The sequence below is a fragment of the Monodon monoceros genome, unplaced genomic scaffold (genome assembly GCF_005190385.1).
Source record: "Monodon monoceros isolate NGI ecotype Baffin Bay Population unplaced genomic scaffold, NGI_Narwhal_1 Super_Scaffold_8, whole genome shotgun sequence".
NCBI lineage: Eukaryota > Metazoa > Chordata > Mammalia > Artiodactyla > Monodontidae > Monodon > Monodon monoceros.
Window position 1 is genome coordinate 32,837,892 of NW_021703785.1, and position 9,668 is coordinate 32,847,559.

The 9,668-nt window shown below is 36.5% G+C and overlaps 1 pseudogene; it reads left to right on the top strand.

The window, feature by feature from the left end:
- The first annotated feature begins 8,312 nt into the window (after positions 1-8,312).
- LOC114888336 lies at positions 8,313-9,456 on the top strand (annotated as a pseudogene).
- The last annotated feature ends 212 nt before the right edge of the window (positions 9,457-9,668 follow it).

The window sequence follows — 9,668 nt, forward strand, 5'->3', positions numbered from 1 at the left end:
GCAGGTAGTAATTAGTTAGTTAGATGGATGGATAGGAGTTAGATAGGTAACTAAGTACGTAGGTAGAAAATTACTTTGTTGGTGTCTTTACACTGAGCATAGATGTATTCGTAACATCTTACGAAGAACCGTCAAACCAATAAATGTTGGGCATCTTTCATGAATACAAAGAAATGTAAGACCTTCAACAAGCTTATGCGAATGGGAAGTAATATGTAAACGTAACAAAAGTTAAATGATGAAGTACCTAATTATCATTTTAAGATAAACATTGGGCTGCAGTCATAAAAAAGTGCATGCAAATGAGTATTCATTTATACCGATTTGGGAGTCCTATCCCTGTTGCATCTATCATCTATTTATCTATCTATCATCTATCTATCTATCTATCTATCTATCATCTATCTACTATTATCTATCTCCCTATCACTCTATCCATCTATCTATGTAATCTATTATCTAACTCCCTGTCAATTTATCTATCTATTTATCTATCCATCCATCCATCTATCCGTCTATCACCTATTATCTATCTCTGTCTATCTCTCTCTCTCTCTCTCTTTCTCTATCTATCTATACTATCTAATCTTTCTACCTTTGTATTTTATTGTAGAAATGGATCATGTACCAACTATAGTCAATAGTCAGGAGGTTTCGTTTTCTCTTCTGATAGTTGAATAATTCCCTCTTGAAAAGAAGCCCTTGCTTTCGGTAAGATTTATCAGGTTAAAAAAGGTTTTGATTTAATATTTGAAGATGGGCTTAATCTCCTGCTGTGCTTTAAGCATTTGAAAACCTGCTGCAAAGTGGCATTTCAAAGACAGCTTAATATTAAATTCAGTTTGCAATATTCATATCTAATTGTTATAGGAAGAATTGTTCTGTTAATAAGTAGCAGAATAACAATGTTATTATGTTTGGTTTTCATAGGCCTTTTTAGACCTTTGTCAAAGGCTGCTGTTCTTGCAGATGTGTAGAGAAACATTTATACAAACATGAACTCTTACACTTAAAAAAATATGGATTGTCATTTTTTATTCAGCTAAGATATTCTTGAATTGGTACTGTATTTTCTTATTTTAAAAAGTCTAGCTCTAAATCCAAATCCACTGTATTATAATGTAAAAATACCAATGAAGATAATGTAATACATGCAAAACATATGCCATCTCTTCTAGAACATGATAAAATAACTTACTGAAGCCTAGGTATTATAAGTTAATTATTTTGAGTAGAGTGGAGATATTGATTGACATTTCTCTTTTATTTCAGCTGTTCTGTATGTTCAGAGTATCTTTTTACCCCCTATACAGCAAAAAAAAAAAAGTCTTATGTTAGAATACTACTTTTATCTGGAGAAGAAAAAAACGATTGAGCATACAGTCATTATTAATCATTAATAACATGACAGAAAAGTTGACTGCAGTGGGAAAAATTAAGTCAGTTTTATTATTCATTAAGACATCCTGAAGGAGTTAACTTTTCATAGAAAGAATAGACAATAGAATTATATTTCACATTTATGATGTGAAATATGACCATTTGCTAAACTGCTTTGCCTTTTTATAATCAGATTTTCCCAATGATTTATGGGAAAATACTAATTTAAATGATAGTATTACCATCTGTCATCACCATCATTCAGACTTTGTTGTTCAGGTTTTTTTGCATCACATAAATGTTAATAATTTTACCTTTTCAAAGGAAATAACTTATTCTAATGTGAGATTTCAAAACATGTTAACTATTAGTATAATCATTAAAATTTATTTTAAATAACGTTTTCTGTGTCCCACGTTTGATCTGAGCATAATATCACTTTAGATACAGTCTTTGACCATAACTATGGCTTCTGAAATGATTATTTTCTTACGGTAGTAGCGTAAGTATGTAATTCATCTCCAATTGTATTATATTCATAGTTTGTGCTCATTATCACTTAGTTTTACTGGAAAGATGTCAGAAGAAGTTGTCTGGTCTCACAGCAAAATGACAAAGTATTTTGTTCAGTTCATAAAATAAAGTATTAAAATTTTAATATCTGCTTTATTTTAGGGGCCATATAGTATAATATTAGGGATCATTTATAATTTTTATACATTTTTTCTATAGATGATCTTGCCTCTTCATTAAAGGGAAAGCTGAAGGTCATCCAATGTATTTTTCCTCATTTTTTCCTTTTTCAATTTTTTAATATCTTTACATCATCTTCCACTTCTCTTCTGTCTTTCCTCTTTCAGGAAGATACCTATTCAACCTATCCATCCATTCTTCTGTGAGACTAATACCTTCATCAGTGCCTTCTCTCCCATTTCCTCAGACCTTCTAAGACCTTCTTTTAATAATTAGCCCATCTTTCTCTTGGTTCCTTCATTCCCTCAACTTCCCATTTTTTCTCGTTTCCTTTCTGGCCAAATTTACTGAAAATTCAATCTTATTGCCTCTATTGCGTTTATATTCATGCCTAACTCACTGCCATGACTCCTCTTCCTGACACTTTACAATACAGATTGAGTTGTTCCCAGGCTCTACTGAACATTTCTAAGAGGAGGAATAACATTCTCAGGGTATGTATCCAAAAAGAATCACTCTAGCTATTGAGGCAACAAACCCAGTTGCAGGAAGAGGAGTTAGGACAATTTTCTAAAGGTCTAGGGGTAGAAGATGGTTATCTGAAAGGATGGGGCAGTGGAAATGGCAAGAGGCAGAGAACTCTAAGAGATACTTAGAAGGTAGAATTACAATATTGATTTACTTGGCAACCATATAACCCCATCTGAATCCATAAAACACGCAGCTATAAAATAGGACATAAATATAATACTATTCTCCTTCTAGGGAATACATGAAAAAGAATATATGTAGATTTTACTGCACAGTGAAAAGTGATAAGCAAGTTACAGATTGGGATAGTAAAGTACTCTCAAATTCATTCTTTCTTCCTATGGCTTTAACAAAAATAGGAACGACAACAACAACAAAAAAGCATCGTGCTACTACGGAGAGGAAGTGAATTTTCAAACCAGAGCAAAAAACCATTGTTTTATAGCTTATACAATTAATGTAGGCTGCAAATCCCAACTTTAAATTAGGAGTACTACATAAGTAAACCCAGCTCGTATTTCTTTTTAACATACATTCATTTCAGATAGCAAGAAAAAATAATTTATAAGCCATGAGAATTGAATTTGAACTTGAGAATTAGTTTAGTTCTAAACCCCACATGGGTGACTCATAAAGTTGACACTCATCTTTGAATAATATTATGTCCCTAACAAAAGAATTAACAGAATCTCATCAGCAAGCTGTGTTATGTAAATTTTGCTGTATATAGTCCTTGCTAATTTCTCCACTATTCCATTTGCCTTCTCACTGGGTTTATTTTTCCCCATCACTAATTATTTAAGATATTTGTTTAAGAAGAACTTGCTGAGTGTTTGCTCTACTCCAAATACTGTGGCAGTGCTGCAGATACAAATAGAAATTAGATGCGTCCTCTATCCTTACTTTCAAAGGGCCACTGACCCGAAAGTAACTTCTCTCTGCCTCAGGGTCTTTGCATACACTGTCCTCTCTGTCTGTAAAGCTTCCCCACTACCTTGCTCTCTCTAGATGTCCTTACCACATTCTCAGAACAGCCTGCACTTTTCCTTTGCAGCTTTTACCACAGTTGTAATTAAATAATTATACATGTAATTGTCTATTTAATGGCTCTATCTCCTATGCTACTCTAAGGCTGAGAGCAACTATTGTTTCCCTAGAGCTTAGCACAGCACCTGGCATATAACAGCAGTTCAAAAATACTTGTGGAATGAATGAATGAATGAACAATGAATGAAAACATGATGCAATTGCCCAGAGAGGGCAGATGGAGGTAGAAAAGGAGACAAGCCAAGGACAGAACGCCATGGTCACCAATATTTCAGAGGCAGACAGTGCTAAGAAACAGAAGAGATAGAGGTACCTGAGGAAAAGCTCTATTAAAAATAAAATAAAATAAATAAATAAACTTTGAACTTAGAGTTACAGTGTCAACAGTGTGTAAATGTGATAAACTGTAGTCTCAAATAGGCCTTCCCCGACCCCCTTGTTGCCCCATCCTCTCATCCTTATGATTTATCTTCACAGCACTTATTGAATGTTTTATATACTTCACCCACCTATCCATCTATCCACGAGTACACTTGGATGTATTATTTTTATAAATTTTATTATTATTATATAAACATATAAATTTTCTATTTTCCTCTTGGACCACATCAGTAATGGTATTGGAGAATGTGTTCTACCTGAGAGCGTAACAGATTTCTCAGGCAACTTCCTGCTCAAGAAAGTTTGGGGATTTGAGAGTCACAGAATCTAAATCTCTAACAGTCACAGAATTTTTGAGTCCAGGCCGAGAGTTTCTTTGGCAGTATAACTCTCTTAAAAAATTGATTCCGGTTAGTTCCACAAGCCAGTAACTATCTCCACAGATATTTCTTTTTTAAGCAGTTCATAGATCTGTTTTCTTTCTCTCTTTTCTGGTTTTCTTACTTCTCTCTCAATTTGAAGGAGGATCCTCTGAGGTTTTCTAGCTTCTGAGTGAAACTTACACCTTAACCTGATTTTTTTCCGAGTCAATTTAAACTGTTCCGGGGTTAAAACAGTAGGTGCGAAGGCCCTTTCCTTGGTGTGATCTTTGCCACAAAACCAGGTTTTAATCAGGCTTTGTTGTGCAGAGACCTTCTATTTTTGTTCTCAAATGATTCAGCAATTCTTAAAATATAAGTCTCAATTTTTGGAATCTCTTGAATATCTTTCATTTCTTTCCTGAAATGCGCCTCTTCTAATATCATGCCAAATGCAGCCATTTACACAAAAAGCACACTTAAACATCTGTCCTCCAACCCTTTTCCTGATGCTGCCAGTTCATTAAACATACATGATTCTTCACAGATCATAACAAGCAACAGTTTTACCAAATATTTTGTTTCTGTAAAATATGGATTGCCATCTTTCCAAATTCCAATGTGTTTCCATGCTACCCTAGCCCGATTGCTAAGCTAATGCCACATATTTTAATTTTATTGTTATTGCAACAGTCCTCTCCTTGTGCAATTTCTATATTAGTCAGGATAAATTAAGCTACGTTGCAATAGCAAACTACCCCTAAATCTCAGCAGCATAATCCCCCAAATTTGATTTCTGTGTTATAAAAAGTTCAGACGATGAGGGCCAGGGTGTCTGTCTGGGCACTCTGTGCAATAATTCTGACTGCCTCGACCTCATGGCCACGCCATCTCAACACCTCATGTACAATTTCCAAAGCAAAGGAAGTACACCTCTGCTCACTGCTCTGGGGCTGCCTTGTTAATGTGAGAGTGAAGGCTATTGTTTGTCTGGCTCAGGGCTGTAAGCCAAACTTAGAAGTTCAAGAGAATTAAAGAGCCTTGGACACAACTTTGACTCATGGAAGCAAGCAAATTAAGTTTTCCCCATGTCTTCTTTTAGACACAACTGACCTGATCTGTAGTTTACTTAGGTCTTGGAGGAAGTTTCTGCAAGATCAAGCAGTTCCGGTCAAGGTGACTGGAAATACATCTTCAAATTGAATCGCTCTCCTCCCCTTCCCCACTCCCCTTGTCCGGGACTCATGCTCCCTGGGTTTGCAAAACTGAGAAAGTAACAGGTAAAATAGAAATGAAGACAGCATCCTAAGAAGGACTCTAAATTGACCAAGAAAGCAGCCAAGCTCCTTACCTATCATTCAGGATCCTTCCTGGTCCAGTCCTATCGACTGTGAAATGCCATTTCCCCTCAGAAATCTGATTCTTCCATTCCGAAACATTGACCATAAAGTTTTTGTTGTACCTGTTAAGGTACCAATTATTTTTCTTACTTTGATGATAACTTTGGGGAGTGCTTATACATTAATACATTCAACAAATAGTGACTGAGAGCCAGGCTTTATACTGTAGCTAAAGCAAGAATTAAATCAAGAAGACAGAGATGCCACCGTACAGTACCGGTGGGAATGATAAACTTGGATACAGTCATTCAGTAATTAAATCCTGACACCAGAACACAACTCAGATCGACCTCAATTTCAGAGCCACACTCTCATTTCAAAGCTCTACTCACTCTCTCAATAAATATTTATGAATTGTTTCACTCTTACTATGTGAGTATAGTGAGTTATTTATTTTCTACATTTGGGTCTGTGGGAGTGTTAAAGTATTCCACACATCACATTTTAAGGTCAAGTGATGGTGAAAGAAATTGTCAAGAAACTGCTGCTCTGAGGACATCTACAGAACTCACATGAGAAAATACATTTGAGGGAGGACAATTAAAACCATATATGTAGCCGTGTAAGAAAAAAGATTTTTTTTTTTTTTGTAAAAAGTAATTCTTCTTCCCTCCCTTCTCCCTTCTTTCCCTTTCTTCTTTCCTTCATAACCACTCTGGCTCTTTGTGTGCTATAACCTTGATCTTTATACCTAAGTAAGCTTTCTAATTCTCAACGTTATAAAGCTCACTAAAAAACAACTATGATATATTCACTTAACTAAAGGGCACAAAAATGACACACTGACTCCATTCTTTAAAAAAAAAAAAAAACTTGCAGAAGCCTTTTTTTATAGTGTTGCAGAATTCTTCTGCAGTGTCTCACTTAATTTCTCTGGTGCTGTGATGCAAATATTAAAGCAAGATTTTATAAATCAGCAAAAAAACTGATGAGTGAAATATCACCCAATTTGGGTACAAAGCATACTTTCTTTGGCTATTGTTATGGAGTCAGTATTTGTAGGGAATGAAAGTTTCTTAATGTGAAATCTGTGGAAATAGAGCCTTCCAATCTAAAAGCTAATGCAAAAAAACATTTGTATCATTGGCAAATCAGTGATGTTTCTCATCTCTAGAAAATCATATGAAATAGTTCACCGTTATTTTTTTTAGTATTTTTTCTTAATTTTGCTTTATAAAATATATTAAGCATCCTTGATAAGATACAGAAGATAATTCCCTAAAATGTAGGGAGACAATTTCATTAGTATATTCAGTCTGATTGTGGCTTTCTTTAGTAAAAGTGTTCACAGACTCACTAAAATGTAACTTGATTTTTAAAAGTAGAAACATGGCCCAATTAATTTTACAATTAATTCATTTGTTCTACAAAGCTTTGATTGTTTCTTCTGCCTAAAGATTTTATGTAGGACAGTTAGAAAGACAAGCTCTACAGTCAAGATGGATAATTATTTTATTCACCAACTCTTCTAAATATAAAGGTGCACTAATAATAGGAAAATTTGAAATGATCATTAACATAGCTATCTATGAAACCAAACTACCCTTTGGCTGGATGACTAAAAAGTTATAAAGCATCATGTCAGTGTCTCCTAACAATAGATCTTGATTTTGACAAAAAGTCTCATAATCACAATATTTTAATTTTCATAGAGTATGAAATTACTTGCTCTAAATAAGCTAGGTATCATCTAAAATAAATAAATTATCACCCCTGTCTACTTCTAAGGTAAACATGACCAAAATTAATATAAGTACAGATGAAAGTATGAAAATTGGAAGTAAAAATTTGAGAACATTGGACCTCAAGCAATATAATGCTAAAATGACAACCACATTTTCTAATCCAGAGAATGTATGCATGCATGTAGGATTTGAGTTCTACAAATTTAATTCAAGGCTCAAGATAATAAAGTTGGTGAACATTAGGGATTCTAGATTTTTAGGTTGTGCGTGATGAGATTCGGTTTGGTTTTGTGGCTTAAAATTAATAATTTCCATTCAAGGAAATTGCAATGCCTTCTCCATACTATAAAGCTCTTTATGTGTACTTGTAGGGTTAGAGCGGCTTTGAGGATGCAGACATGTTCCCCTGCATATGTGAGTTGCAGAGAGTATCTTGGTTTATAATGCAAATTTTATGTTATGTGTGCCGCAAAATAATTTTTAGTGCATACCGTCAAATTTCCTTTATAAACTTGTTAGATTACATAAATCTATTGTGCATTTGCACACAACATGGGATTTACATTTGATTCACTCACTTTCACGTTGCACATATAAATCTAACAATTAATAAACTTATGGTCTTCTTCATCTTTAATCAGCAAAGAATAAATCATCTGGATAACAATCTTATACGAATATAAAAAGGTCTTGGGAAGAAAGCGGAAGTAATGTTCATTTAAGAATTTATTCAAAAAGAATAGCCTGGCCATCTTGTGGAAAGAGCTGAAGCAGGCACTCTCAGCCCGGCGCGGCCTGCTGCAATCCGTGGAGGAACGCGACGCCGAGCCGCCATCATGCCTGGGCACTTACAGGAAGGCTTCGGCTGCGTGGTCACCAACCGATTCGACCAGCTATTTGACAACAAATCGGACCCCTTCGAGGTGTTGAAGGCAACAGAGAACAAGAAAAAAGAAGCCAGCGGGGGCGGCTTTGGGGGCCCTGGGGCCAAGAGCGCAGCTCAGGCCGTAGCCCAAACTCCAACGCGGTGGGCAAACAGCTGCATAAAGAGTCCCAGAAAGACATCAAGAACCCGCTGCCTCCCAGTGTCGGTGTGGTTGACAAGAAGGAGGAGATGCAGCCACCTGTGGCACTTAAGAAAGAAGGAAAAAGACGCGTTGGAAGAAGACCTGATCAACAACTTCAGGGTGAAGAGAAGATAATTGATAGGAGACCAGAAAGGCGACCACCTCGTGAAAGACGATTTGAAAAGCCACTTGAAGTAAAGGGTGGGGGGCTTCCCTGGTGGCGACCTCTTGGAAGAGGTCGAGGAGGTTGTGGACGGGGAATGGGCCGGGGAGATGGCTTTGATTCTCGTGACAAATGTGAATTTGATAGGCATAGTGAAGTGACAGATCTGGCCTGAAGCATGAGGACAAGCGTGGAGGTAGTGGATCTCACAGCTGGGGAACTGTCAAAGATGAATTAACTGACTTGGAGCAATCAAATGTGACTGAGGAAACACCTGAAGGTGAAGAACATCCAGTGGCAGACACTGAAAATAAGGAGAATGAAGTTGAAAAGTGAAGGAAGAAGACCCAAAAGAAATGACTTTGGATGCGTGGAAGGCTATTCAAAATAAGGACCGGGCAAAAGTAGAATTTAACATCTGAAAACTAAAAGAAGATGCTGACGGGCAGTGGAAGAAGGGATTTGTTCTTCATAAGTCAAAGAGTGAAGAGGTTCACGCTGAAGACTCGGTTATGGATCACCATTTCCGGAAGCCAGCAAATGATATAACGTCTCAACTGGAGATCAATTTTGGAGAGCCTGGCCGCCCAGGATGTGGTGGCAGGGGAGGATGAGGTGGCCGTGGGCGTGGTGGACGTCCAAACCGGGGCATCAGGACTGACAAGTCAAGTGCTTCTGCTCCTGACGTGGATGACCCAGAGGCATTCCCAGCTCTGGCTTAACTGGGTGCCATAAGACAACCCTGGTTCCTTTGTGGACCCTCCCCTTTGAGACTTGCATGCTTAAGGATCCCAAACAACTAAGAAATTTAAAAAAAAAAAAGAAAGAAAAGACTGTCATTCATACCATTCACATCTAAAGACTGAATTTTATCTGTTTTGAAAATGAACTTCTCCTGCTACACAGAAGTAACAATATGGTAGTCAGTTTTGCATTTAGAAATGTATTGGTAGCGGGGATGT